This window comes from Protopterus annectens, chromosome 9.part0 (assembly GCF_019279795.1).
Source record: "Protopterus annectens isolate FY-2018-M chromosome 9.part0, PAN1.0, whole genome shotgun sequence".
Classification (NCBI taxonomy): Eukaryota; Metazoa; Chordata; order Ceratodontiformes; family Protopteridae; genus Protopterus; species Protopterus annectens.
Genome location: NC_056743.1, coordinates 1,413,019,704 through 1,413,044,100, shown reverse-complemented (window position 1 = coordinate 1,413,044,100; position 24,397 = coordinate 1,413,019,704).

Here is a 24,397-nt window from a genome sequence, read left to right as displayed (position 1 = left end):
AGGGGGACTGTGGAGACCCTTATGAGTCATCCAAATCTGTGTCTGAAGTAAGAGACTCTTACAAGTCCTATTCAGAGGGATCTCCTCAGAGGGGTACTCTGGGGAGGTTTCGGAAGGGGGGGGTCGCCTGAAGGGGCATCCTGGGCCATTGGTTCCCTTTACTTTGGATGGAGGGGTGGTGTAAAGGCAGACACCGTCCCCCAAAGGGGACAGAGCAGTTGAAGCAGAGGGTGGAGCGGTCTGGGAGGACAGCACACTCCTCATCACCTCGAAGGCACCACGATCCCGGCCCAAGAGAGTCTCCAGTTCCGAAGAGCCCAGAGATGTCCCTCGCACCAGCCGAGCTCACCTGCACTGAAGTCCCGAGTGGGAGAGTAGGAACCGACAAGGGTCCGATCCCACTCTCCCCCCAGAGCCAACAAGGGAGTCTCGGCCCCCAGATCCCTCGACAGAAGGTGGTATCGAAGAGACTGGAGTAGACATTGGACCCGAGAGACCAGTGTTTTTTGGGTCTGATGGTTCCACCACAATGATTTTAATGCACTCCAGCTCCGAACCTGAATGAGTCGAATGAGAAATTGATGACAACATCCATATGGGCTGGGCTCAATAAAATGCTGGAGTCTTAAGTAACCTCTTCGCCACCCTCTCCACATCATCATCCAAGAGGATCCTGGAGGATCGAGAGGAATAGGTGGACAAACGGCGACTACCTGTCACAGACTGGAGCAGAGGAGACTGAGGTATAGACCGTATGGGCTCCAAGGAGGGTGACTAGTTTGTTTTATTGCTCCTGGTCGGTTCCGAGGACACTGGAGGAACTGAAGGAGATTGTGTCTTGTTGGATCTGATGAACTTGTTTGTTTGTCATGAGCCTTCTGACAGTTCCAAGCTCGGAGCAGACGAAGATGCTTTTTTGGAGGTCCTATCTGATTTGCCTCTGCCTGATCCCCTTCTATAGATGCCTCGAAGGGTGCTTTCAGTAACCCTTTCAGAATTGACTTATTTTTCTGCTCCTGCAGGACCCTAGAGCTAAAACCATGACAAGTGGAACAAGAGTCCTGCAGGTGAATGGCTCCCAGGCAATACAGGCAACTAGTATGGCCATTGGTCAATGAAATCATTTGAGTGCATGAAACACATTTCTTGAATATTGAAAACTTGGATTCTTTAGCTGACTCCTTGGACATGTCTGATAAATCCAGTAACTACCATAATGATTATTAATGACAGTAGTAGAAGAAAAAACAGCCAAAAAGACTAGGCATCATATTATTTTTTTTTTTTATCAGATGGGAAACAATGGACGAAAGGGGGAGTGGCTCTAAGTTAAATGACAACCCCTCCGACTGGGAAGATGCCTCTAACTTAAATGGCAAGCTCTGCTTGAAAAAAGGGAAGTAAAAGAAAGGGGGGACAAAGCCCTCTAACTAAAACAGGCTGAAAGGGAGAAGCGAATCCTCTAACTAAATCAGATTCATGGGGGATTAGTAAGCTTGAGAGAAGGAAATAACGGTCTCAACAACAAGCAGCAAAAAATAGATAGACAGGAAGTACCTAAACAGTTATTAACCCCTAACTATAAGGAATACTACAATTAAGAAAATATCAGGATTCTTGACAAAAAATAACAAGAAAAAGTAGAACTTAGCCTGAGCCAGTTGCAGACAATCCTGAAGCTTCAGGGGGCAAATGACATCTGGGTAACTTTCACTAGGCATGTTGGGATGGGATCTAGCCTCGAGCCAGTGGCAACTCTCGTGCTTTAGGATATGGCCGAGTTGGCGCCACCAAGCAAAATGAGGACAACATAACATCAGCAAATATACTATTCTGCTCTGTATGGTGATCTCCATTTAAACGGTCGAAGTTTCAAAACTTCGATCTTATGGTCTCGACCATAAGAAAGTAGATGTTTTGAAATGAAACTTCAAAACTTAGAAGTAGACCCATATATATATATAATATATATATATATATATATATATATATATATATATATATATATATAAAATCCCTTAGCAAAACACATCGGAGCTAATCCCAATCATAGTTTTGCTTTTAGGGTCTTGAAGGTGGTTTATATATCCAAAGGGGGGGGGTGACATCAATAGCAGACGTGAACAGGAAGAAATGGATTGGCAAACTACAAGCACATCTGAAACCTGGGCTAAATACTACTTTTCCCATACAGACAGCATTAAGGAAAAGGAGGCTGAGAAGTCAGGTTCGACATGATGTAGATGGGCATGATTATGCTAACTGATGTGCCATTGGCACAAAGTCTTTTAAAAGTTTTTGGTGTCTTTTTTATTTTATGGATCGGACGAAGGGTTGATGTACTAACCTGAAAGCGCTTATCCGTTATGTTTGTTTGTTGTACAGTCGTTTTTAGTTTGAGCTTCTGCCTAAATAAATGAGACAAGGTGTTTTATTATCTGTTGGTTTCCAGTGGATTGACTTTATGTGAAACAAATGCAAGGCACTTCATAGTGCTGAAAAGGATTTTTCGCATTTGCTGGAGGTGAAGTACATCCTGTGATCGTTGGTCTTTGGAGTTTTTATCCATTCTGGCTGCATTTTATATAGGTCTATATTACATAGTCTAAGTTCCGTAACTTCGACTGACATATGTTTAAACACAAATGTCTAAAGTTACGGAACTTCGAGGTATCAATAAAAAAATAAAAAAAGAACAGAAAAGAAAAAAAAGGGTATATGTAGGGGGGCAAGCCCCCCTGCACCTCCCACACTCCCCACTCTTTAAATATACCAACTCTGAGGCTGCACTACAGCGCAGTAAAGGAAATTTTCCCTTTACTGCACTGTAATGCGACCTTGGAGTTGGTATATTTAAAGAGCGGGGGTGTGGTGGGTGCAGGGGGGGCTTTGCTTTTGCATCATCTTAAAAGTACTCAGTTGTATTTATTACTGCTTGGTGTAACTCATTCTAAACCTTTTAGTTGAAGCACTTGCGCTTCAGACCAGTTGTTTTACATTAAGAAAGTTTGTGGTCTGCACTGTAGTGGCAGAACAGGTAGCTTACATCCTTCTAAGTTGGGAACTGCTGATTGAGGGCTCAGTGTCTGTTATTCTAAAAGTGTATTAATTCTGGTTTAAGCACTTGGGCTTCAGGCCAGTTATTTTACATTAAGAGGGTTCGTGGTCTGCACTCCTGTGGGAGGAGAGGCTGGACTCTGCCCTTCTGAGCTGGGAATTTCTGGTTAAAGGCTTATAGTGCCTGCATATTTGAACTGCTTCTTACTGAAATTGGTCCACCTTGTTTGCTGTAGCATAGACTAGATCCAGGCCTGCTGAATCTAGCTTTGTTTGTATGCTTGTTATTTCCCTGAAATGCTAATTCCATCTAAAACGCGGCTTTTCAGCGCTTCTGTGGATACCTAGTGATATCTGCACTGCTTACTGTACTTATTTCCTTGTTTCACTTGAAAGAAAGTTACTGTTTGTTGTTTTTGCATTTAAGTTACTTGTAACACTTTGCATTTAAGTTACCTGGCACTTGCTCACTAAAGCAATTATATAAGTCAGCACTAAAAAATTAAAAGCACCACAGCTTCACAAACTCCCCTTGAGTAACTTGTTCCCCATTGGCCCTTTTTTTCAATTATAAAGGAATTCCCAATACTATTCTAGCATGTCCAAAGGTCAGTTTTCAATCTCCTCTCCGGTCCAGCTGGTGAATCTGGGAATCTTGAGGCAATGTTACAACTGCCTCATGTACACAGACAACCCTTTCCTCCTCCCAACAAATTCCAACACATGTGAGAGATGCAACCATATAACCAAACTGGAGGCTAAGGTCTCTCAACTCAGTACTGGCGTAACCAGTCAGGAGGAGAAGGAAACCACACTCACTACAATTCCAGTCTCACATAGACCTACCACGACAGCAAACCAAACACATAAACACACAAAAACATACTCGGAGGCTCTAAATAAAAATCTGCCTAAGCATCAGAGACCTCCAAAGCAGACACCCAAGCAACCGCTACCCCAAAACAAAAAATGTGCAACACATAGCTCACAAAGCCAGTGTGCCAAACAGTCACAGCCCTTAAGGCTAAACAACGCACTTGATACACTTGTAATAGGTGACTCTATCGCCAGGCACACTGACGTCCTGCTCACCAGGCTGAACAAGGAGAAGGTCACGGTGAGCTGCCTGTCGGGCGCTAGGATCCGCCACATAACACAAGCACTCAGGTCACTCCAAGGCAAGTACAAATATGACTCAGTCATTGTCCATGCTGGTGTGAATGACCTGAGACTACCTCCCTGGACTACATGAAAAGAGACACAGAGGAGCTCTCTGAGCATGTAGCCCAGGCCAGTATGACCCTGACCTTGAGTAGCATCTTACCCTCACCAAGAATGATGCCACAATATGAAGACAAGATGATCAATTTCAACAATTGGCTTAAGTATTGATGTCATTCAAAGGGGATCCAATGCCTGTCAGTCTGGGCTTCGCTAGGGACGGCTTGTACCTGTCACCCCTGGGCTTTCGGAAATTGGCAAAGGCTCTTGCTACCCCCATAGTGCCTTTTTTATGCAAGGCTCAAAAGACAAACCCACCTCCATAGGTATCACAAGGGATAAGAAACTAAGAGTAATGCTACTCAACGCCAGAAGTCTAAACCTCAAGATGCATGCACTCGAAAGTCTCCTTAGCATGGAGAACATCAATATCTGTGCAGTAACAGAAACTTGGTTCAAGGCTCCCAACAGCACCCCAGCACTACCAGGTTATACCTCATACCATGCTTTTCGGCCCCAAAACTTGGACCGAAACACAAAAGGAGGGGGTATCAATATTCGTCAAAGATACCCACACCTCCAGGTTGGTGGCACAGCACGAAGCATCAGAGACTATCCATGTGCAACTAACAGTGGGTAAAACTGCCTTCCAGTTTATAGCCTGCTACAGACCACCCTCCCAAACCCAGGAACCCCACTCAGCCTTCCTGAGAACACTGGAAAATATGAAGGTCTCTCCAAACACCATTATATTGGGAGACTTCAACTACCCAAACATAGACTGGGAGCATTACTCTAGCTCCAACACCCTAGCTCAAAGGTTCCTAGAATTTATAAACTCAGATGCTATGGAACAACTTGTTACCACTCCCACAAGAGGGAAAACATACTGGACCTGATCATCACCAACATGGGGACTCTATGCTCCAGACCAGAAGTGTATCCCTCACTGGTAAGATCAGACCATAAACTAATCTCACTGGATATTCACATCCCGACCCCACGCACTGCCCAGAAAACCACAGTGAAAAACTTCTCTAAAGCAAATTTCACACTCCTCAAAACCGAGGTGGAATTCTTCAAAGCCCCCGGGCCTGTGGAAAATATGGCCCAGACCGCAGAATCCTTTATAAATGCATTCTATGAACACCTTCAGGAATGCATGGATCATGCAATCCCAAATAAAACCAAGACCCAATCCTCCAAAGGCAGACGTCCTGTCTGGTGTACCCCAGCCATAAACAAACTATACAATAGAAGGAGGAAGCTACTACATGATACAGCAAAATCCCAAAAAGGGAAGGCATCTCTGATCACTATTAGCAAAAAACTACGGGCACTCATAAAATCGTCTAAGGCCAGCTTCGAGAGAAAAATTGCACAGGACACTAAGGATAATTACAAGGCTTTCTTTAGTTATGTTAGGAACCTGGGTGGGAATTCCCAGATATGCTCATAATTAGTCCAAAATGACAAAAAATACACCGAACCCACAGACATTGCCAACATCCTAGCTGACAGGTTCAGTGCAAACTCCCCCCCCCTCCCCACCAAAAGGGCAAATATCTATCCCAGCAGAGTGCTGCCCCCCTGACATCTCTGATGCTCAGGTAAAAGCCGCCCTCTCCGAAGCAAAAAAACACAGCATCAAAGGGACCAGACGGTGTCCTGGGCTGCATCCTACATGAACTCCAAGAAGAGCTAAACCCAAACATAAAACTACTGTTCAGTCTCAGCCTTACTACAGGATATGTACCCAAAGAGTGGCGTACAGCAACAGTGGTCCCTCTCCACAAAGGTGGTGCCTCAACAGATCCTGGAAACTATCTCCCCATAAGCCTGACTAGTTTGGTCTGCAAAGCTATGGAAAGGATCATCATGGACCTCATAAATAAAGATATTGGGGACCTACAGACACTGGATCCTACCCAGTTCAGCTTTGTTAAGGGCAGATCCTGCCTCTTAAACCTGGTCAATTACTTTGTAACAGTCACCAAGGCCATTGACGAGGGGAAGGTGGTCCACACAGCCTACCTGGACCTCACAAAAGCCTTTGATACAATACCCCACTTGGGCATTATAGATAAGCTCACCAGCTTAAATATAAACCCCTATGTCACTAGATGGGCTGCAAACTGGCTCAAGGACAGAACCCACATGGTTAGAATTGCTGGAGCCATGTCAGACTCCAAACCAGTTACAAGTGGCGTCCCACAAGGCTCAGTCCTGGGACCTCTCTTGTTCGGTATATATTTCTCGGAGGTACAGGCCAACACGGAAGGACTGTGGCTGACCAAGTTCACAGATGACTGCAAACTGGGTGCCATAATCAACTCTCCAGCTGACACAAGCATCCTCCAAAAGGGCCTCATAGAAACAGACAACTGGTGCCAGAACCATGGCCTCAAGCTAAACACCAAAAAGTGTATAGTCATCCCCTTTGACAAAAACAAAGTGCCCACAAATTACCACATAGGTGGTAATCCATTAAGTATGGAAGAAGTAATTAGGGACCTGGGGACCCAAGTTGATAGCAATCTCTCATTTGACAACCACGTGGCCAAAGTGGTTAGAAAAACATTTTATATAGCCCACCTAATCATGAAGGGATTCACATCTAGATCAGGGGAGGTCATCATGCCTCTTTACTCATCCCTCATCAGGCCCATAATTGAGTACAATGCCCTTTTGGGATGTACCTTACCAGACACCTGCAGCAACTGGAAAGACCCCAAAAGTACCTCACCAAGAGGATCAAAGGGCTCAAACAGATGCCATATGCTGCCCGGTTAAAGAAACTCCAGCTCTACTCAGTGGCATACCGCCTGCTCAGAGGTGATCTGTGCCTGACGTATAAAGCCATGTCCAACCTGGAATTAATGGACATGCTGCACCTCAGAAAATCCAAATCCCATCGAGCTACGCGCTCAGAGACTTGAACCTCAGCACTGAAATAAATAGGACATGCTGGAGGGACAGATTCATAATCCAGAGGCTCCCTTCACTCTGGAATAAAATCCCAGTCCAGGATAGGCAGAGTCCCTCATTGACTCTCTTCAAGAGGAATCTTGATGAGTGGATGGGAGATCGTAGGTTTACCCCGGGTATCACTTCTGTGTCACTGTTAGACAGAGGCACAGTATACTAACCTCGAAAAAGGGCATGGCAAAATGAATTTAAAATGGGTGGCGAAAGCCAAACACATACAGGCTAGGCTTATAAATGCCCTAGGGCAGATAGTCTAGTATAAATCTATGAACCTATATACCCTTTTATTTTGTTTTCCTTTTGTTTTTATTTTTTTATTGATACTCTAAGTTCCGTAACTTCGGACATATGTGTTTGAACATATGTCAATCGAAGTTACGGAACTTTGACCATGTAATATAGTCCCTATATATTACAGTTTGATAACCGGGGTGGTCCACTGGGCTCAAGGAGCCAGTTTTCAGTGGAGGCCCAGGGAGAAAAGCTCCAAAATTACAAAGATACAATAAAAATACAATAAAAATACGACAAAAAGTACAATGTACAATAAAAAGTACAATATACGATATAAAGTACAATTATATATATATATATATATATATATATATATATATATGTTTATATTTATATAGCATGCATTCTCACCCCACCTCCAAAAGACAGCCACAGTCTTTGTACCTCTCTGTCAGATAGAGATGAAACTGGAAAAAAGGAGAAATTGAACATAACATATTTCAGCCTGCTGTTGACAGACATATAAACAGCATACCTACTTCCATTCCCCAAAACATAGCCATGTATATAACATCTGATGTTGGCAAGGAAGGTGAAAAAATGATCACAATAATGTTTCCAACTTGTTAACTCTAGCTCCTATACAAGCCAAGGCGACCCTCTGTGTATACCTCTGAACTTTGAGGAAAGTTAAAGAAATAATGACCACACTGTCCACATACCAACATAAACTATAGTGACCTGTGGTCACGTATGTTGTTTGCGAAGAAAATGAAAGAAATAAGGGTATTGTCCCCAGCCTCCCAACAGAAACTAAAATGACCTCCTATGCACACCTTCTGAGAAGGGCTGATTTTAGATTAGGAGAGGTTCAGAACAGAGGCCACTACTAAGCCTGTGTCAAAATCCACCTATACAGCCTTAGAGTGTGGGCCATCATGCCCCCAGAAGCTCTGAAGGTCTAGATGTCCTGTGATGCAATTTATGCCCTACTACAAGAGGGTCAGTTAATTTCATGAAGACAGCCACCATCCCCCACTTTTGTATATAGTTGGTATACATTCATTTTTTTCATAAGGAGGTTGTACGATTCGCCAAAGTGCAAAAGTACAACCTCCAGATCTCTCAAATGCCGAAAAAAAATTGTGAAACTTCCAATAAGCGAATGCACATTGGCATTTGAAGCTGGCATTTTGGGTGCAGATCTATACCGATACTATATCGGGGATCGGGAAATTAACCCTTTCCCTCACTGCAGTGCAATCTCGGAGTTTGTATATTAAAGTAGGGGGGGTTCAGAACAGAGGCCACTACTAAGCCCGTGTCAAAATCCACCTATACAGCCTTAGAGTGTGGGCCATCATGCCCTCTGAAGGTCTGGATGTCCTGTGATGCAATTTATGCCCTACTGCAAGAGGGTCAGTTAATTTCATGAAGACAGCCACCACCAACCACTTTTGTGTATAGTTGGTATACATAAATTTTTTTCATAAGGAGGTTGTACGATTCGCCAAAGTGCGAAAGTACAACCTCCAGATCTCTCAAATGCTGAAATAAAATTGTGCGACTTCCAATGAGCGAATGCACATTGGCATTCGAAGCCGGCATTTTGGGTGCAGATCACACTATATCAGGGATCGGGAAATGAACCCTTTCCCTCACTGTAGTGCAATCTCGGAGTTTGTATATTAAAGTAGGGGTGTATAGTATACTGTATATATATATATATATATATATATATATATATATATATATATATATATATAGTAGCTGTATGTAGATGTTTCGATGTCGAAAATGGTTGAATCTGGTTTTCCAGATTTTCATTTTCGAAATCACATTATATTCAGACTTTCGTTTTTCGGCATTTAAAGTCATATAAATGTTCGACTACACAAATGCATTTCGAAGAAATTAATATATACCATATAGTTCAAACATCTGACTATGATACAAGACGATGTCCATGTAATGTAGTTCACCTTTGCTCCATACAAATAGTTGCTACACTTTAAAGCATTCCAAGTTGCTTCACACATTTCACATTAGGCATGCATAGCCAGAATAATGAACAAGTAACAGTAGGCAGCTAGTCATTTTCCTCTACAAACAGCCACAACATTTATAGATACTTTGTGCATATCTCAGATGTCCAGTAAACTGGTGCATTTTACTTGACACACACAGATACTACCCGAAAGCCAGATAGTGAGCAAACAAGAAGAGACCAGATACTTTCAGAAAACAGCTCCAACCTCTACTCAGACATTATAGTTACTTCTGTGTGCACTTCACACTATTATGATACAAAACGATGGCCACATATTTTATTTCAGCTCTGTGAACCTCAATGTAAACAGCAGCAACACATTAATATTACAACGTGCTTCACACAAATCACATTAAAACTGCAAATGCACACCAAAGCCAGACAGTGACTGTTTAAACTGAAAAAAAATGTATGTCAGCTACTTTCTAGAGTCAGCTTCCACCCCCGTCCAGCAGTTATAGCTAAAACTGACAAGTGTGTATTGTATTTCAACTTTGTTCCATGGAAATAGCAGCAACACATTCAAGCATCCAAATTTGTTTCACATGCGTCACGGTAATCTTGTAAATATACACTACTTCTGCAAAGCCAGACAGTAATTCTTTAAAGCAAGAAAACAACAACAGGCACAGCTATTTTCCACAGAGAGCTACCACACCACACGCATTGGTTATACCTAAAAATGACTGCAATGGTTTGTATTTCAGCTTTGTTCCACAGAAACAGTAGTCATGCATTAAAGTATTCCAAGTTCATTGACACAAATTACAGTAATCCTGTAAAGTTACACATATCTCCTCATAGGCAGGCAGTGCTTTTTCTGTTACTCAAATTAATTTAGTTAGTGGAACAACAGGTTTTGCATCAACCTTTTTGACTTGCTGTAATCCGCAGTGGTTTGCCAAGAATAAAAAAAGTACACAGAAAATACTTCTTAATCTCATAGCATAAGAAATATGGACAAAGTCAACAATAATGGCGGGATAAAGGCCCAAAATAAGGTTTTAAAAAGAAGTTATGTACTCACCATAATGCTCCATATGTGCTGTCTGTTTTCATTCTTCCTCAACAATTGGTTTCGGATCCCACCCTTGGATCTGACTCAGCCATTATCTTCAGCTCATGGCCACTGGAAACTCTTGAGATCCTTGCTTACCTACAATGCTCTATCCCCTAACCTCCTCAGATCTTGTTTGGCGGCTTACGGTATCAAGTAAGAGAAGATCCATATCTGGAGCTCAACATAAAGAGCAGTGGTTCCCTTATAATTTTTTGTTCTTCTAGAAGCTATTAGACTAAAGGTAGGGGGTTGGTGGGAGGAGAGTTCAGGAAGAATGAAAATGGACAACACAGATGGAACATTATGGTGAGTACATGACTTCTTTATCTGCTTTTGTCAATCTTCATTCATTCCTCAACAACTGGGACAGAGTCCCCAGGTACTTGAATCCCAGGAGGACTCTAAGGAAAGATATTCCTCAGCAGAGTTGAGCCAAAGGCTGCCCTTCCCCTTGAGACCAGATCCAATTTGTAATGAGTGATAAAGGTTTGACAATTAGCCCAAGTAGAACCCTTACAGGTATTGTCCATTGAAGCCCTGGATAAAAATACTGCTGATGTTGCCCTGGACCTGGATGAATGGGCTTTGGCAGGTTTTGGTAAAGAAAGGCCCAATTTATTATAAACAGAGGAAATATAATCAGTCAGCCATCTGACTTACATTACTTTTGTAACTGATTTGCTTAATTGGGAATCTGCAAAAGAGGCAAATAATTGATCTGTTTTTTCTGAAATCCTTTATTCTATGCAAGTAAAAATTTAACTGCCTATGCAAATCCAGTAAGTGTAACATATATTCACCTTTGTTTATAAAATTTGGAAAGAAGACTGGAAGATTAACACAACCTTAGGAAGGAAGGATTTGTTTGTAAAGCTAACCTATCCTTGTGAAATATTAAGTAAGGAGGTTTAGAAGACAATATTTGAAGTTCTGATAGGCTTCTAGCAGATGTGATGGCTACTAAATAAAGTTTTCTAGGTCAAAAATGTTAGCTCACATTTTGCTGCTGGTTTGAAGGGGGAATGAATTAAGGCATGTAATACTAAATTTAAGTCCCATGGTAGAGCTGGATCCTTATAGGGAGATCTCAAAAGAAGGGTACCTTTCAATAATGCCTTGCAAAGTTTTGACACAGCTAAGGAGGAGTTTTCAATTCCTATATGAAAATTAGAGAGGACAACTTGTATTTTAATAGCTGAGGAACTGGCTCCTTCACTGAAAATTGTAGCTAAAATTTCAAGGACACTATGCATTGGCACTGAGAAAGGGTCAATATGTTTCTGCTGCACCCAAAAAACAAATCTTTTCCATTTACTTGTGTTCCTGTAGAAGCTTTGAGGGAAGAGAAAATGATACAACGGACATCATATGCTGTCTGGCTATCAATGGAAGTGGAGAAACCATGTGGTTAGTTTTAGATTTGAGATATCTGGGTGAATCATGTCTGTCAGATGAGATAGAAGGTCCAGAATTGGATCCAGAATCCAAGGATGGTAGACTAGATGAGGCCAAAGAAAGGGGAACCAAATCTGTCTGGGCCAGTCAAAGTGCATTGAGGATGTCTTTGCTCTACAGCTGGGTTGCTTTCTGGGGGAATTTGAGGATTAAGGAAGTTGGGGGGTATGCACAGAAAAGATAGGGGGTCAATTCAGTAGGAAAGACTCTCTCTGTGGCTCTCCCAGTGGGGGGATTAGAGCAAAGAACCTGCTGCATTTGTTATTTAGTGGAGATTCAAATAGGTTGCAGCATGGTCAGCCCCAGTGAAGAAAAAGCATTTCCGCCACTTTCTTGTTGCCATGGACTGTTTTTTCCAGGAAGTGCTCCCCCCAAGTAACCTGGGATGCATCCGTGATCACTATGGCCTTGGCTGAGGAAGAATGAAGGGACGGCCATAGAGAATCAGATCTGAGCAGATCCACCACCAAAAGTATCTTTTGCATGCTTGGATAATTTTTATTTGAGTGGACATATGGTGATGAAGAATGGACCACTGAGTTGCTATCATCCATTGAAGAACCTCATATGAAATCTTGCCAGTGGAACAAGAACTATCACCGCAGAAACTGATCCCAAGGCTTGTTCAATCAATTGGGCTGAAATTGAGGGATCCTGGATTATCTTTCTGACCCGGAATCAGATAGTCTGTACTCTTGGGAAAGGAAGAGAAGCTGTCATGGACACTGTGTTGAAAATTGCTTCTATGAACTCCAATGTCTGAGATAGTTCTAACTGAGATTTGTTTTAACTTATGGCAATCCCCAGAAGGCAGCAAGTCTGGAATACCTGATCTCAAGCTCTTATCAGTAGATACGTTGTTGGAGCAGTAATGATTCAGTCATCTAAGTATGGAAACACTCATAATCCCTCCAGTCTCAAGTAAGCTGCTATGACTGCCATGCACATGGTGAACACCTTGGGGGCTCTGCTGAGGCCAAAGGGCAGGGCTCTGAATTGGTAATGACTGTCTCCAAGCCAGAAATGTAAGTACCTTCTGGTTTGTCTGTTCATTTTTGTGTGATAGTACACATACTGAAGGTATATTGAGCACTCCCAGCTGTCCTTGCACAAAAAGGGCAGAATGGACTGAACCATGACCATCCTGAACTTGGTGTGCTCAAATGATCTGTTCAGGCTGCTGAGATCCAAAACTGGTCTCCAGTCCCCTGTTTTCACTGGCACTTAAAAGAATCTCGAGTAAGTTCCAGATTCTATCTAATCTGGTGGAATCTCTTGGATGACTTTTTTTAGCAGCTTTTCTGTTGCTGCTACTTTCCTCTGATTGGATGGAACATTGGGAGTTTTGCAAACAGGTGGAGGTGGTAGGGAAAAGGGAATTGTATAACCTCTGGAAACAATCCTCTGTACCCACATGGGCTGTATCTTCCACTGGAGTGCTCTCCTCTGCCTCTAGTGGAACTATCTTCATATGGATCTTGGAAAGGACCCTTTGACTTTTTAAACCACATTTTTGACTTCCTGTTTGACTGTTGGAAAAAGTCCTTTGATGGGTCAAAATATACTCTGCAGACAGGGTCTTTCTATCTTGCTTGCACTTGGACAGTGTGTCTTTTACCTTAGGGCCAAACAAAGAATTTCTGTCAAAAGGTGCACTGACGAAAGAGGACTTGAAGGACTCCGCAGAGTCACACAAATGCATCCAGACATGCCTCCTAATGGAAATGCCTGAACCTGCTGCCCTTGAGGTACCTTCAGCCACATGTGAAATACACCTCATGGATGAATTAGTAATCAACTGTATGGTAGCCAACTGAGAGGCCACAGAAGTCTGAGCCTCAGAAGTATTGGTCTCTGTGAGCTATTTAGAGAGTTCCTTAATCAAATCCCTCTGCAATCTAGTGATGTATGCCAAATAATTTAGCAATCTGAGTGCAATGTTGCTGAAGCATAAACATGCTTCCCAAATCTGTCCAATGTCCTTGAGTCCCTGTTAGGGGGATGGACAGTAGAACTCTGTTCCGCAAGTTCCTTCTTGGCAGCCATCACCAGAACCACAGCATATATCATTACTCCCTTACTCCAAAACTCTTTTCCTGTAGGTGGTGCCAAAATCTGGTCTTTTGGGGAGTGACTCAACTGTGTCTGGTTCCTTCCTCACGTCTTGAAATCAAGTCAATGAGCTCAGCAGCAGGCAGAGTCACCCAGAAGGTAGATGGACCAGACCCAAAAGCTTTCAGGAATACCGATTTCTCTTGGTCATATACTCCTGCTCATTCAGAAAAGAGATGCTGATGCAAAACCTGTAGATCTAACCTCCTAAATAAATGTGTTAAATATTTAAAATCCTTCTCTTAAATCAGGGTGTGTAAATAAAACAGAGAAACGTAAAAGATTAAGGCAAAGTATGAAAAATATAATCTGGGTAAAGTCCTTAGAATAGGATGTAGTGAAATGAAGGGCACATGAGGGTCTGATAGTTAATGTGGCGTTATATAGTTCTTTGCCAATTGTTCCATTTAATCTGAGTCCAGCCATGCTTGGGCACATAGGCCCATCATAAGTTTCAGCTCCAAAACCTTCAGGCCCTTCATCCAGGCCTGCTTTTGAATAACACACAATCTCTCTTCTGATGGCTTAGCTATTTTACTTCACTGACAAATTTTGTCAATTACATACATATTTGTAAGTAATGTATATATTCGATATACTGCTGCAATTTAACACTACATTTTATTTTTATTTCTCTAATTTTACACCATTAAATTATTCTGATTGTCTACTTATGTTTATTATGCATTTCCGTTTTTATGACTCAAACTTTTAATATTTATTTGTTTATTTGCCTCTGTCAAGTTATGGCTTTAATGATCCCATCTATTTGGTTATCAAATGTATTAAATAAAAATAAACACTGGCAGGCAAACTGCGAGTTATGTTGTGGGGCCTGGCAGTAGAAAAGTAGGATAAATATATCCAGAGAAAGTTAACTGTCTGACTACTGGAGGACTGTTTTCAGATTCATGAATAAAACTGAAGTGGACACCAAATGGGGATTGTCAATGTTATTTAGCATTAATAATGTGTTTTTTGTTTTTTATATAATGGAGTGAGCATTCAAGAATAAATTTCATGAAAAGACAAATTAACGGAGACAAATAGAGAAAAGGCAAAGTATGACTCTCCTGTACTGATAGTGGTGGTATAAAATAACAAAAAACAACAACAAAAAACACAGAGAAGCTGAAATTCTTCCTCTTTACTTCACCAAATGATCTGGTACCTTGGCATGTCGCCTTCAAAGGACACAAAACCGTTCACCCATCCATGATTTATGCACATTATTAACAATTAACCAAAAATCCAATCATTATGTTAATTAATTGGTTAATTGCTTGACCCTTTGTAATACCAGTTCAAAAAACTCCCACACTAACCCAAGTCAATGATAGTACAAAAATTGCATGCTGTGATTCAGAAAAAATACTACACATATTATTTAAAATTTTAAACAAATTTCCAAATTTAATCCTTTGGGAGGAGGGGTACCATAATTTAAAATATGCATGGTTTCCAAGTAATTCAATTTTCTTCTAAAATCCTCTTTCACTCCCATAGGATGTGCTAGGACACTGAAGAACAAAGAAGTAGTTTCCCCCTCATGTTTTAAACTAAAATGTCTAGCACTGGGCTTTCTAGTCTTTTGTTTCTAATATCAGCTAGATGTTCCAATACCCAGATTCTAACCAGTATTTTCGTTTGTGATATACCAACAAAGGGTGCTACACCCACATCCCAAAATGTAAACTAAGCCACATGACCTACAATTAAATTTATTTAGGCAGGATCCCTGCACATATTAGGAATGGACAGGAATTGTGTCAAAAGATTCAGGGTATGGAATGGAAAGAGGATGTGTGAACAGTTTTGTATCCTTTAAAGGCGACATGCCGAGGTACCAGATCGTTTGATGAAGTAGAGAGGAAGAATTTCAGCTTATCTGTGTTTTTTTTTTATTGTTTATTTTGGAATATCATGTTTTTGGTGGTATAAGATACCCTGTTCAGTGTGATAAGGGCAAGGATGGGTATAAGTCAAAGATTTGTCTTGTCATCCTACATTTTCTGTTGGTTATGGAGATGCTGGCTTGAAGGATGAGACTATGGGAGGGAAGGCAGTTGATGTTTTTTAATCTATTTGCAAATAACTTTTTTTTTAATGACCAAGGGTATTGTGGGGGGATCTACTTTTCTTTGTCGAAATTTCATTATTTTGAAAAAGAAAAGTAGAGGACCACTTACGTTAAAGTGCACTTAAACAAAAGTGCACTTACGGGAATATCGGTTCAACAAACCGATAAAACACAAAGGAAAGACAAAAAAAACACTGTTTTGCAGGGCGGCAAGGCACCCCCTGCACCCCCCACACCCCCGCTACTTAAATATACTATCTCTGAGATCACACTACAGTGGGGAAACAGGTAAATTCCCTTTTCCCCACTGTAGTGTGCTTCGGCACTACAGTGATTCCTGTTTTGTTTCTTTACTGGTTTGTTGAACCGATATTCGCGAAAATACACTTTCGTTTAAGTGCACTTTCGCATAAGTGGTCCTCTACTTTTCTTTTTCGAAATAATGAAATTTCTACAAAGAAAAGTAGACCCATTGTGGGGGAACCTCTGAAGGTACTGCAGGTATTTAGTAGTTCAGTAAGAAGTCATCATCATAAGTAATTCTGCAAGGAGAAACAATTGTTATGAAGTTTTGTACCTATCACTAGTGATGCAAGGGGAAAAGCTTGAGGATTAGGGAAACTGGAAAAGTGTAAGAAGAAGTCAGATAAGTCTTTACTCCTGAGGGAAGAAGAGAAGCTGACACTGAAGTCGTGTTGAAGACTGCTTTTATGATTTCCATGGACTGAGTTGGTTGTAACTGAGATTTCCTGTAATTTATAGTTATCGCCAGATGGCAACAGCTCTAGCTCACCTGATCTCTTGCTAGTATTAGTAGAAGCCTGATCAGGGTGGTAATGAGTCAGTCTAGATATGGAAACACTGAATTCCTGCAGTCTCAAGTGAGCCGCTACAACTGCCATGCATTTGGTAAACACCCTAGGGTCTGTGGTGAAGCCAAAGGGCAGTACTCTGTACTGACAGTGACTGGCTCCCAACCGGAAAAGTACATACCTTCTGTATTGTTGGTTCATTTTTAATTGATAGTACGTATCCTGAAGGTCTATCAAGCACATCCAGTCATACTTGCCCAGAATGGGTAGAATGGACAGAACCGTGAACTCTGTACATAGAACTGATTTGTTCAATCCGCTGAGATCCAGAACTGGTCTCCAGTCCCCTGTTTTCTATGCCACTAAAAGACTCTCAAATTAGTTCTGGATTCTATCTGGTGTGGTGGGACCTCCTGGATGACTCTTTTTTTTCTAGCAGCTTTTGTATTTCTATTGCTGCTTGTTTCCTTTGACTGAGTGGAACTTCAAGAATCTTGCATACTGTTGAAGATAACATGGAAAAGGGGATTATATAGTCTCTGGAAATAATTCTCTGCACCCAAGTATCTCTTGTTAAATCTATCCACGTTCTCTAGTGAAGAGAAAGCAGACCTCCGACTGCTTCCAGAGCAGGACAATCATCCTCCTTTCAGGAGCACTGATAGGGTCTGTCATAGAAAGAATCTCTGAAGTCCTGGTTTTGCAGGCCTCCTCTGCTGCTTGGACAGCATCCATGAGAGTTCCCCCCTCTGCCCCTAGGGGAACTATCTCCACATGTGCCCTGGAAAGGACCCTGGGACTTTCTGAACCACATCTTCTGACCACTTTGTTGATTCCTAGAAAAGGATCTTTGAGAGGTCAAAAAACATATGCCCACTGCAGAGAAGGGAAATGGTCTTTCCATCCTCTCACACCTGGAGAGTGTCCCCTTCACTTTTGGGCCAAACAACAAACTGCTTTCAAACAGAGCAGTGATGATCAAAGACTTGTAAGACTCATCAAAATCACATAAGTGTATCTAGGCATGCCGCCTAATGGATATGCCTGAACCCGCTACCCTTGAAGTACCTTCGGCTGCATGGAAGATAAGCCTCATGGGCGAATATAAAATGGATTGGAGGGTAGCCAGCTGGGAGGCCACAGAAGATTCAGCCTCAGCAGTAATGGTCCCTGAAAGGGATTTTGAAAGTTCTTTGATCAGATCCCTTTGCAGTTATGTAAAATGTGCCAAATAGTTCAAAGACCTAAGGGCAAAAGTTGCTGAAGCATAGACATGCTTCCAAAACCCATCCATCACTCTAGACTCCATGTTAGGGGGATGGAAAGAGGAACCTTGCTCAGTGAGCTCCTTCTTAGTGGCCACCACCATGACCATTGCATCCACTGGCACCCCTTTACTCCAGAATTCCTTCCCAACAGGTGGACCCAGAATCCGAACTCAATTGAGTTAGATTCCTTCCATGTCCACCTAGAGACCAAATCAATGAGAAAACTTGTGGGTATTAACCCAAGAGGTGGGTGGCCAGCTCCGAAGGCTTCCAGAAATACTGATTCCTCTGGTGAAGGGTTGGTGGAGGAACAACCATGTCTCTGCTTAAGGATCTCAAAAATGTCTCCAAATGAGGCATCTTCCAGAGGTGATCATGGGGACCTTTCTCCCTAATTGAAATCATTACCCTCAGTGACTGACTCTTGCGGAGAGTCCAATTGCCTCCTTTTGAACTTTATCTTTCAAGGAACTTCCTCAGTAGGATGATCCAGTAAAGTATTGGAAGAAATTGTAATACCCTGTTGGGTGGTCTGGAGGTCTTGAGCTGGCTGTCCCTGTGGTGTAGACTGATGTGGCTCCAAGCACAGAGGCATCTGGGAACTAGAATGGAGATCCGAAGGGACTGGATCTGTCCATCCTGTTGGAACAAAAAACACACTCTTCGCAACCTTGAAGGCAGACCGCACTGGGGAGAAAGAGGACAGCAGCTGTAAGAAGACAGGTTTCTGGACTACTGCCTTCCTCTCTCCCAAGAACAATCCCCCCGAGGCAGAAGCCAAAGCAGAGCTATCCAATACCAAACCTCAGAGGGACAGAGATGGCTCCAAAAACCTTGGAGTCAACTCCAATACCTCAGACCTGATAAGGCAGCTTCGGCTCTGAGAATCATCCAGATCCAATGAAGTTGGACCTGGTGCAGTCAAAGTAGTCATCGCATCAGAAAATAAAGCAAAACAACAATATCAGTGCAGGGACAAGTCTGTTACTAATAAGGCAAAACTGGCAAAACAAAAAAAGTTACTGGAGCCATGAGCAGGGAAAAAATAACAGCTGTTTCTTGAAAAAGTATAGAGTCTGCTATTTACTTAAAAAATTGTAAGAGATGTTTACTCCAAAAGTTTAAAATCCACAGCGTACTTAAAAAGTTGCATTGCGAGTGCACAGAACACTTTCACCTAGACAGGTTTCTTCAAGCAAAAATCTGAACAACTCATTGTGCTTGGATTATATAATCAAGATATAGCCACATAATCAAATCGCAAGTTATAACTGTAGTCACATAATCAAATCACAAATTAAAACTGTAGTCACACAAGATTAAAATAAATTATAAAAAGTGTATAAAATTATGTGTGAGAAATACTTATAAGTAACAATGAACAGTTAGAAATAAAAAGTAAAAAATAAGTGATAATACTACTTATGACGTTGATTTTTAAAACATATAATATGGAAACAAACACAAGAAGTTCAGTGCATTTGAGTATGTAAATACTTCAAATGGGGCTTGATGGTAACCATGTCATTCAATCCAGGAGGTATGTGTGCCTTATATCTAAAAATCCATTACAGTACTGTCCTCTCTGTATGCAATTTTAAGTCACCCCCTCTAAGTGGTGCACATATAACTTGCAAAATAGCAAATTTAAAGGTATGAGTTAGAGCTGTATTAAAAAGAAGTTACGCACTCACCATAATGTTCCATCCGAGTAGGTAACTTCATTTGTCAGCAACCTGTGGGGGTATCAGATCAGACCTGGATCTGAGCCGGCAGCTTTCCAAGCTAGAGCTCCAAGTTCCAAGCTCCTCCCCCTTACCCATAATACCCTGCTACCTCCCTTCCAATCCTCAGATTGCATTTGCCCATCTATATAATCTCACGACGACAAAACAACAACCTGAAGAATCCTAACCTAAGGATTAACAGATGACCTGAAAAACCATCCTAGAGTTCAGGTAATCAAAGAACCAGGTTAGGGGGGAGAAGGGAGGGTCGGTTGCTGACAAATGAAGTTACCTAGTCAGATGGAACGTTACAGTGAGTACATAACTTCTTTATCTGAAGTAGGTAACTTCATTTGATCATCAACCTGTGGGACAGAGTCCCCAGCTACCAAAAAACTTGGGAGGTCCTCAAGGAAGGATATTCCGGAGCACTGCAAAGCCGAAAGCCGCCCTTCCTCTAGACACTAAATCCAATTTATAGTGAGAGATAAAGGTATGAGAGGATGCCCAAGTAGCCACAGAGCAAATGTCATCCAAGGGAACTCTCGACCAAAATGCAGCAGATGTAGCCATAGAGTGGGTAGAATGAACATGAACCCGTGTAGGCTCTGGCAGGCCAGATAGTTTGTATGTGAGCAGAATGCAATTCGAAATCCATCTGGCCAGAGTCACCTTCGACACAGGCTTACCCAAGAAGGGTTTTGCAAAGGAAACAAAGAGCTGATCAGACTTGTGGAAGGCAGCTGTTCTGTGTAAATAAAAACGTAACTGTCTATGAACATCTAACAAATGAAGTTTGTACTTCCCTTTGTTTTGATAGTTAGGGAAAAAAACTGGGAGATTAATGGACTGATCTATGTTCGCCTCGGAGGCCACCTTAGGTAGAAAAGATGGATTAGTCCTGAGAGAGACCCTGTCCTTATGGAAAACAAGATATGGGGCTTTAATACACAGGGATTGAAGGTCCGACACCCTTCTAGCTGAGGTAATAGCTACCAAAAAGGCAGTTTTCCAGAACAAGAATTTCAAATCAACAGAAGCTGCAGGTTCAAAAGGAGGTCCAGTCAGAGCCTGAAAGACCAAAGTTAGATCCCATGGAGGGACGGGGTTCCTAATAGGAGGTCTCAAGAGAAACGTACCTTTCAGAAAGGTCTTGCAAATCTTGGTGGAAGCGAGGGGACTGAGATTGTCTCCAATGTGAAAATGGGAGATGGCAGCCATTTGAACCTTTACAGTAGAAGAACTGGCCCCTTGCTGAATAATATAAGATAGGAAATCGAGCACTGCTGGGATGGGAGCAGTGAAAGGGTCCAAATTCCTATGAGACGCCCAAATGGAAAACTGCTTCCATTTACTATTGTAAACCTTCCTGGTAGAAGGCTTATGCGCCGCTACCAGAATAGATCTAAGTGCAGACGAGATAATGGGAGTCCTAGCAACTACTGGAACTGGATCAGCCAAGCTGAGAGCTTGAGATCGACCAGATTCGGGGGTTTCAATCCTGAAGGATGAGATATCAGATCCAGGATGGGATCCAAGATCCAGAGAGGAGCTATAAGATGAGACCGTAGGCACGGGAACCAGGCTTGACGAGGCCAGAATGGGGCTATGAGGATAATCTTGTTCCCCAACTGACGAGCTTTCTATAAGAATTTTGTTATCAACGGAAGAGGAGGATAAGCATAAAGAAGACCAGATGGCCAAGCATGAACTAGATCGTCTCTGGGGCTTTCCCCCGGAGGGGGAATTAGAGCGAAAAACTCGCTGCACTTCGCGTTGGAAGGCGACATGAAGAGATCGCAGCAAGGTTGACCCTACTTGCAGAAGATCTGTTTCGCTACTAAAGGATTTAGAGACCACTCGTAAGGCGAGAGGATAGTTCGACTCAGTTTGTCTACTAGGAAGTTGGACCTACCCGGAATGTGCGTTGCTAACAGAAAACGGTTGGTGGATATCACCCAGTCCCAAACTCTCATGGCCTCTCGGCAAAGAGGGTAAGACCTGGTCCACCCTTGTTTGTTGATGTACCAGACCACTGACATGTTGTCTAACTAAATCGCAAAAGTCCCTGGAGGGAGAAAGGCATGAAGGGCTTGCAACGCTAGAAGCACCGCCCTCATCTCCAGAACATTGATATGCAGAACGGTCTCTGTCTGAGTCCACGTACCTTGGACAGTTCTGCCCGGATAATGCCCCCCCCCCACCCATCCAAGGCGAGAAGCTTCCATGGTCACCGTGGCTTGGGGTTGCAGCATAACAAACGGTCGTCCTTCCCGAAGCTCTCGAGATTGGAGCCACCACATGAGGGAATTTCTGCAAACTCTGCTGAGAGGAATTGGTAAGTTCAACGGGTGAAGGATGGACCACTGAACCTGCAAAGTCCACTGGAGAACCCTCATGTGCAAGCAAGCTAAGGGCTCGAGATTGATTGCTGCTGCCATGGACCCTAAAGCTCTCAGGACGAACTCTGCTGATGAGGCAGGTGACTGAAGAAGGGCTAAAACGTGTAAGGTCAAACTGTGAAGTCTGTCTAATGTCAAGAAGGCCTTGGTCTGAAGCGTGTCTATTCTGGCCTCTATGAACTCCAAGACTTGAACTGGTTGAAGGGATGACTTCTTCAAGTTTATGGTGATCCCCAATTGGGACGCTAGAAGTAGGAAGCAATCCCTGGCTAAGCCAAGTAGATGCTTGGTGGGGGTGGTAAGGAGCCAGTCGTCTAGGTAAGGAAAAACCTGGATTCCTGAAGTCTCAGGTGGGCCGCTACAACTGCCATGACCTTGGTGAACACCCTGGGGGCTGTGGTGAGGCGGAAGGGTAAGACCCTGAACTGGTAATGACTGGCCCCTAGCCAAAAGCAGAGGAACCTCCTGGATCGCCTGTCCATGAGAATGTGATAGTATGCATCCTTGAGGTCTATGGAGCACATCCAGTCCTTCTCCTGCAGCAGAGGCAGAATGGATTGAAGCATGACCATCCGGAATTTCTCCTTGGCAATGAAGAGGTTAATTGTTGAAAGGTCGAGGATCGGCCTTAAGTCCCCCGTCTTCTTTGGCACCAAAAAGAAGCTGGAGTAATTGCCTAATCCGGACTGGCCTGGGGGGACGTGCTGGATGGATCTTTTTTCTAGCAGCTTTTTTATCTCTAAAGCTGCAGCCTCTCTCTGACTGGATGGTACATCAGGGAGGCGCCTCGACTGAGGAAGCAGGTTTATGAAAGGGATTGAGTAACCTCTGGATATTATTCGAAGCACCCACAGATCTGTTGTGATGGACTCCCATTGGGCCAAGGGCTTTGAAAATCACCCCCCCAACTGCCTTCAGAGAGGAGCAGTCAGGCAACCCCTCAGGGCTGTTGCGTGGGTCAGTCAGAAAAAGGTTCCCACGACCCAAAATTTTTCAGCCCCCCCTTCTGCCTCTAGGCCGGCATCCACCTTGTCCCCCTCTGCCTCTGAAGGATGAAGAGTCCGGAGGATAACGGGACTGCTGAGACTTCCGGAACCACATCTTCGTTTGTCCTCTCTGGTTCCTGGAAAAGGACCTTTGAGGAGCCGAGAAGCGGACTCCGACGGCAGACCATCTTTCTCACTCTGAACTAATGTGTTGCGGATAGTCTTCCCAAACAGGGTAGAACCGAAGGGTGCGTTCGTGAAGGACGCCTTGAAAGGTTCTGCAAAGTCACAAAGCCGGAGCCAGGCGTGTCGACTTAAGGCGATGCTGGACCCGCTGGCTCTAGTGGCCCCTTCTGTGGCATGGGAAAGTAGCTGCATAGATGTGTTTGAAACAGATTTTAGAGTGGCCATGCAGGCCGAGAAAGTCCATTTGTCCTTGGCCGACATGGACTCAGGGGGAGACTCAGTGTATTCTTTCACCAGATCCCGCTGAAGTCTAATTACATGGGCCAAAAAATTCAGCGCCCTTATGGAAAAGGTAGCTGAAGCAAACATCCGCTTCCCGATACGATCCATTGTCCGAGACTACTTATCAGAGGGATGGATCGAGGAACTATGCTGGGCAAGTTCCTTCTTGGTGGCTGCCACCACCACCACCATGGCATCTACTGGGGAACCCTTACTCCAAGCCGTCCTATCCACAGGGGAACTAAGAATCCTATCTTGCCTCCTGGGGATTGGCTCTACAGTGTCCGGTTCCTTCCACGCCCTGGTAGTGATGAGGTCAACCAGGGGGTCAGCAGAGGGGACACCCAAGAGGTAGACGGGCCTGTGTCAAACACCTCCAGGAACACTGACTCATCCGAGGAAGGCTTTTGGGATGACCACCCCCCCTTTAAGTGAAGCATTTCCATAATGTCTCCAAAGGAGACGTCCTCGGGGGGT